A 7,084-nucleotide genomic window follows, 5' to 3' on the forward strand; every position below is an offset into this window, starting at 1 on the left:
CCACTTACTTTTGTTACGAACCCAACCATCCCGTCTTAAATTGTTCTAAAATATCACACCGGTCTATTCAGAATGTGCGCAGGACCGTTACATGTCAATCAGTGGTTTCAGATTTTGTAACAAATTGTAATATTATTAAAAAAAATTAATAAGATATTCAAGGCATTACTTCCAAAATCAAGTTAAAGTTTGATATCCAAAAACAGCGAATTTTAATCGCCAGCTTACTTTTCAACCACGAATGAAAGTCCCAGCAAGTGAGGACACCAATGTTATCCGTCAACCTCTTAATTATTGCTACAGACGTGAGTGACACCTATTACGGCATGGCATAGTTTAGGTGTACCCCAGACAACACTGACTACCCCTTCAGCCCGAGTGAGACCTTTACAGTTATTACTTTATGGTAGTATATCAAAATTAGCCGCAGAACGAGTCTCTTCTTGAAGAAACATGAGCATGAGAAAACGTTTAACTTGGCTAAAATGATTGAATGGAATGCACGACCCTGCACCTTCTTGCTGTTTGAATAAATCGAAAGGACAACAAACACTATAATTCTGGGGGCCTGAGTGCACAACAAACACAGACCAATATGGACGATATAAGGCCAATGTAGAAAGAATAATTTCCATTTTAGACTAATAAAATTCTATATGGCGAATGTTTCCATTATAAATCCATTCAGTCTGAGTGAAAACCATTTGCCCTGTAAACATTTAAAAATCAAACATTTGGATGGTTGGACAAGTAGGAAATTGTATAAGTCGTGGATTACATTACGTATCAAAATGTACAACATTGATACATACGCCAAAGGGAAAAGCCCATCACGTCAAAATAAAGTCACAGGCTGATTTCCTTTTGGTCGGCGAGAGAAGGCAGGAAGTCAGTCGATCCAAAGCAGCGATAATATTCCGGCCGTCTCATCACACTTCTATCACTGCGCAAAGACTCAGTCTCACTTTTTAGATCTCATAAACAATAGTGTACAGTAATATGATATGATTGTCACTGATAGCAATAATAAATCTGGTCTAATGATGTTCGCGATGAGCGATGTTACTTCTGAACAGAGCAGTCAGCAGTCAGACAAGAATCCTCAAAGGACGGGTTGAAGACCGTTCAAGCCATTTCATTGCATTTCCAAAATCCTGCGTCATTTGCCGCCGACCTCCCTTCCATCAAGAAAGTTTTAACCTAAAGTTTGTATGACCGTCGTCTGTCTGGTCCGACATGTTTTTTATGCAAAGGACTATACATATACTCTTTGGAGCAAAGTTCCAAAAAATACTGCTCTTTAAACTTTATCACAGAATATATCACAGTCACAAGATCATTTCATTGACACATTAAAAAACTTCACCGGTGTAGTCTCAGTTGCGAGTCTAAGTGTCCAAACTATAAGTCACAGTATATATACGTGATATGGTATTTTGAATACCCTTTCAAAAGGCCTACGTCTTATAAACAAACACGACATGTCAAACTGTGAAAATGAATGAATCTGCAAACCTTTCCTCCAAACTCCGCAAATTAAGCGTGAACTTGGCACCAAAAGTCATTCCCGGAAATTTTGAAGTGCATCCATCAAATTGAAGCAAACTGACCGGGATCAGTGCTCAGACGATTTTATTGCTTGCAACAACAATACCGGAGACCTTTGAAAGCGGAAAAGTTGAAGAAGAAAAGTTTGCAATGAGTCTGACGTGTACGGTCTTTCTAGACGGAATATATGTAAATATTTTTAGAGATACCTTGTGGGCATCGAAAATGTATATACAAAAAACCATACAAATTGTTTATGTAAAAATCCTGACCAAATTATCAACTGGTGGTGGCCACTTTTTCCCGTATCTCGGCCGTGGTTGGCGGGTCTAAGCCGGTCAGCCACTCCCGACACTTTCGCTCCGACTGGGATATGGACAGTTCGCTCTCAACAGCAACTACAGTGGTGTCTTTCTTGCCCTCGGCGTAAACCAGAACCGCCCCGCGTATATTCCCCGCCTCCTGCTGAGTCCGTGAAGTATTCTCCTTATTCTCAACCGACATTTGCTTAGTGTCTTTCTGAATCTTCTTTTCCTTGACTTCAAACATTGCATCCGCGACTTGTTTCGGTCTCACCTCCGCTAGTTCGTGATACTGTACTTCCGTAGTTTGCCGACGTTTCTTCTTTTCGCGCTTCGTCTTCTTGCGGTTCCGCGCCTCCATCTCTTTCGAAGTGGAGATTGGGAAGAGAAGCGCAGGGGTAGGGGCAGGATTAGGGGTGTAAGCAGTAGGACTAGAGTAATCCTGCTTCTCATAAAAAGTTCTCTCATGTTTTAGGTTGTACCATTGTCTACTCTCCCCGACAATCGTACTCGGGGTCAAGCGGTTGCTCTGCTGACTTGGCAGTGCCCGCGGCGTATTCTGTCCCCGGCTTGTCTGCGCCATAACATAACCGGGAGATTTATCAAAAATACTCGGCAGTTTCACATCGTTCGTACTGTCATCTTTAGCCTTCGGCTTCATAGGCTTTCTATTCCGAGGCGGCGGTGACCGCATGTAATCCTCCACCTCAAACAGGTTGGGGCAGCTGGGAGTCCGACATAACCGAGGCACGCTTGTCAAACTCATAATACTGTTCGACTTACCGCGCAGACTTGGGAGCTTTGTCGGGCTCCCGCTAGACATTGACGTATAGTCTGAATCTGTCCCCGAAGAACTCTCGGACTTCCGCATCTTTCGCTTATTTGACATGGAAGTACTGTCACTCGCCCTGCTTACCACGCTGTTACTCAAAGATATCGGCGGAAGAAGACCGCCGTCCGATTCGTTCCCGGGATAACCATCAGCTCGGTCCACAGCCATCTTGAATCACAGTTGTATGATAATGATCATGAGAAACAGAGCGGGGATTTTAGACTGATCCAAGTACCTGAACGAAATCAAAGAAAATGAAGGGATATTCAGTCTACATTCTTGAAGTGGTCGAGTGAACACAGACTATCTCACGAAAACTTCCTGATTGTTTGAAACGCTGAATATTAGATTCCAACAAAGGACCTTATCCGAAATGTTCTCCAATGTGTGTTTTTAGGTACTCAAGCACACTTGTTTCAATTGGATATTGGTAACCGCTGCGTGATCTCACTTCTAGTCTCTTTATGTCGCGAATATGTCACGAATCTGCCAAAGGGTGGCCAGAGACCCGCTGATCACTTTCCACTGGATTTCCAGACGATCGCAACTTGATACGTTTCGGCCTGGTAAGCGCCGGGTGGTGATGAACCAACGACGATCGAATCTCCTGATGTTTCCAGTGGAGAATTATTCCGAAGTATACAGCATGTACTTCAGATATTTAGATAGACTTCCGACCGCGGTCGCCGGCGTTATTGCACTGATAATACAGCAATGAATAATAAACCGGTATCGAAACATTGGTCGCTTGGAGACTGGTGAGAGAAAATCGAATTGCCTGACGTAACCACACCTCTTGTTAGACCTCCACAAAGTGTATATTAGTTCGTACAAACAGATACTATAACTTGAGATAATGTCTTGTTGGAGAGTTTCCTTAACAAACGTAACCAATATATGAACAAAGTGTCAAGAGTTATTGGCTGACTGCAAGTCCAGAAAATGACGCTGTTTGATGAATGTACTTAAAGCAATAATCCTTGGTCCCGAAATGTTCGCATTTACCTTCAGGTTGCTGCTGTAGTCACGACGAATTTGTCGCCGGAGGCTTTTCTCCCGAAACCGCCAACCTTTGGTTCACTCTCTCAGTGTTGTCAATCACGAATCTTCTGGGACGTTTTTTCTTCTCCAAAACCAATTGGGACAGTCTTGTCTCTATTTAACTGTCTCAACTGTGATCTCCAAAAGAACTACACCGCTATTTAACGTTGGTTATTCAGCTAATTCGGTATGACTTCCAATTATAGCTTCCTTGTTGGATAATAGCAAGGTGCAAGCACCAAACCTGTTCATGACGGTTATAGCGTGAACGACATCGACTAAAACGGCCCAAAGAAATGTCCTCAAACTGTTGCTGAATTCGATGAGCGTCCTAGATATTAAACCGATAACAAGCGTGTCAGGAACAATATGAGCAATTACCCGATTTGAAAAGCAGACAAGGCCTCCTTTTGTTAGTTAACAATTATCCGCGAATTGGGACGGGTTCGGAATGTCCCACGTTAACAAGCTTGGACTTAGGTCTGCTCGCCCGAAACCTCTGAGCTGGACTGAGTATTTCTAGCATGAGAGCGACTGCAGAAGTTCGCCCCGAAAGTCACTCACAATTTCAGCAAATCAAAATATTGAATTCTAACTGTGATCAATGCACATTTAAAGAGTCTATAATCCCCGAAAATCAGCTTTACCTGGTATTTACTCGTATTCGTTAGTATGAAATCAAACAAAAAATACACCACATGGAACATTGTGTAATAAGTATATCAGGTTTGTGAGACACATAAAGTCTTAACGGTTATTACTGTATAAGCCTTTCTGGTGTTTACTGTAAACCGTAGGCCTAAACCAATGCGGCCAGCCAGTCGCCTAGTTTTGCACTTACTCCCATTTGTGCAAATTACCATATCAAAAAGGTTTATTAATCATTAAAATGCTATAATGTATAATGAGTAAAACGCTTTTAGGTTTAGCAGGCTCTAGGAAAATGAAACCATACGTGGTTTTAGAGTATTCAATCAAAATTTAATCGGTTGGTTGCCAATCACTTCTGATCGGCATTAATTTTTTATCCTCACATCTGCCTTATAGGATATATCGACATCCGAATTGGTACATATACCCTGATTTTCACTATAGGGCATATCCGAGTCTTTCAAATAAACTTCAAACGTGTGATAAAGATCAACTGAGGACAAAGATCATGGATTGGAGGCAAAGCTGCCAAATCCGAATGTTTGACTTCTTAAACCAAGGTCAACGGAGGTTGAATACCTTCCCAGCAGTGTGTCCGCTATGAGAAGATCGTCCCAGTTTGACCAAGGCTTAGCTTTCCGACCCCTTGGGGTTGACAGTTTAACCTTACTCGTTATTAAGTTGGGAGTTTTTCCAATAGAGTTTCCGACCGCAGCATTCCAATTGAGGGAGGGGGTAATATGTCTGGGTGATTACGCTCTCCAGCTAACGGGGGTTCTGGCGCCGGGCATTCAACTAAAGTATAAAGATTCTTCTTGACCAGCGCATCATAGGAGAACATAATTGGTGCAATCATAAGTGTAGATTTATATGCACCAACACCACCTTTTGTGAACATTGATTTCAACCACTCATTCCAATCCTTGGAAATATTTCTTTCGGCAAAAAAATATACTGCCGAAACCCGGGATCGAACCAGGGACCTTTAGATCTTCAGTCTAACGCTCTCCCAACTGAGCTATTTCGGCTGACATGCTAGTCGAAGACGGTATTGGTCTATAAAGGACCAGTGCAGGACCTTCAACGGCATCTGGAATTCACGCACAATGTTTTTTTCGTGTGGGCACCGAGTGTCTCCAGGAATCGCTGACAAATAGACAACGGAACAACCAGGCCACCCCGGCATGAGCAGACCATTTATGGACCTATTGCGTTGTACGCATCCCTCCCAAGGGTAGGTATAAGGTACAACCCTGTCCCTTCACCACTTCAGTGTCGAAAGAAACACGTCTCAGACAGTCAGAGGCACATTCTTGAGAGACGAAAGACACAATCCCAGGACATTCAAATTTGTCGTTGAAGATATACCTGGGACTGAGCTACATGATCGTCCTTGTTCTCTTCATAAGACGTTGGCTAGGGGCTACAGAGTACTGTCCTTGTTCTCTTTATGAAATCTGACACTTGTGGAGTGCTCAGATAGGCCAATAGCCCGATAGCTGTCTCAGGTGTTCTGGTTGTGAAGCGCTATTTGGGAGGTACCTGGGCGCTACTCCGTATTGTCCTTGGTGACACGTGGAATGGTAAGATAGGGCAATGCTGGAGCTGTCTCATGTGTTCTGGTTGTGAATCGCTACCAGGGAGGTGTCTTGGCACTACTCCGTATTGTCCTTGCTCTCTGTATGAGATGGGACTCTTGTGAAATGGTCAGATCGGGCAATACTGGAGCTATCTCATGTGTTCTGGTTGTGAAGCGCCACCTGGGAGGTGTCTTGGCACTACTCCGTATTGTCCTTGCTCTCTGTATGAGATGTGACTCTTGTGAAATGGTCAGATCGGGCAATACGGGAGCTGTCTCATGTGTTCTGGCTGTGAAGCGCAACTTGGGAGGTACCTTGATGCCATTGCGTATTGTCCTTGTTCTCTTTATGAGATGCGACACTTGTGGAATGGTCAGATCGGGCAATACATGCATGAATAGCTGATGTTCTGGTTGTGAAGGCTACTCGGCAGCTACCTTGGAGGTCCTTCAGATTGTCCTCGTTCACCTTATGAGATGTGACAATTGACCAATGATCTGATAGGGCAAAAGCTGTCGTGTTGTGGTTGTGAAGCGCTATCTGGGAGGTACCTTGGCGCTACTTCGTGTTTTCCTTATGTTACACTGCTGTGTCTTTTGGAATGACCAGATCTGCAGATAGGGATAGCTGTCTCAGGTACCTTGGTTGTGAATCACTACTTGGGATGTACCTTGTACCGTATTGTCCTTGCTCTCTTTATGAGATGTGACACTTGTGGAATGGTCAGATAGGGCAATACTGGAGCTGTCTCAGATAACCTGGTTGAGAAGTGCTACTTGGGAGGTACCTGGGAGCTACTCAGTATTGTCCTTGTTCATTTCATGAGATCTGCCACTAGTGGAATGGGCAGATAGAACAGAAGCGGTCTCTTGTGGTGAAGTGTTACTTCAGAGGACCATTAAATCAATGGCTTCAGCTATGTCGGTTGTTTTTAGACAGAGAGCGAATGGTATGCTTAAATGACTTCAACTACACAAGACCATCAAAAGAACTGTTGTTGCCTTTTTTTAGATTCGGTCTTGTATACTGTCTATTTCAGCAGTCTTTATCAGCAACAATGGCACCATCTGAATCAATGGGCCGACCAGAATGTACAGATACCATTAAATCAATGACTTAATCAATGTCGA

The 7,084-nt window shown here is 43.4% G+C and overlaps 1 non-coding gene across 1 annotated transcript; it reads right to left on the reverse strand.

Annotated features, from left to right (window-relative positions):
• Positions 1-5,329: 5,329 nt before the first annotated feature.
• Positions 5,330-5,402, reverse strand: Trnaf-gaa (transfer RNA phenylalanine (anticodon GAA)). Its single transcript has one exon. It is a non-coding gene; the product is annotated as a tRNA-Phe (tRNA).
• Positions 5,403-7,084: the final 1,682 nt, after the last annotated feature.

Source organism: Lineus longissimus, chromosome 3, assembly GCF_910592395.1.
Source record: "Lineus longissimus chromosome 3, tnLinLong1.2, whole genome shotgun sequence".
In the NCBI taxonomy this organism is placed as follows: Eukaryota; Metazoa; Nemertea; class Pilidiophora; order Heteronemertea; family Lineidae; genus Lineus; species Lineus longissimus.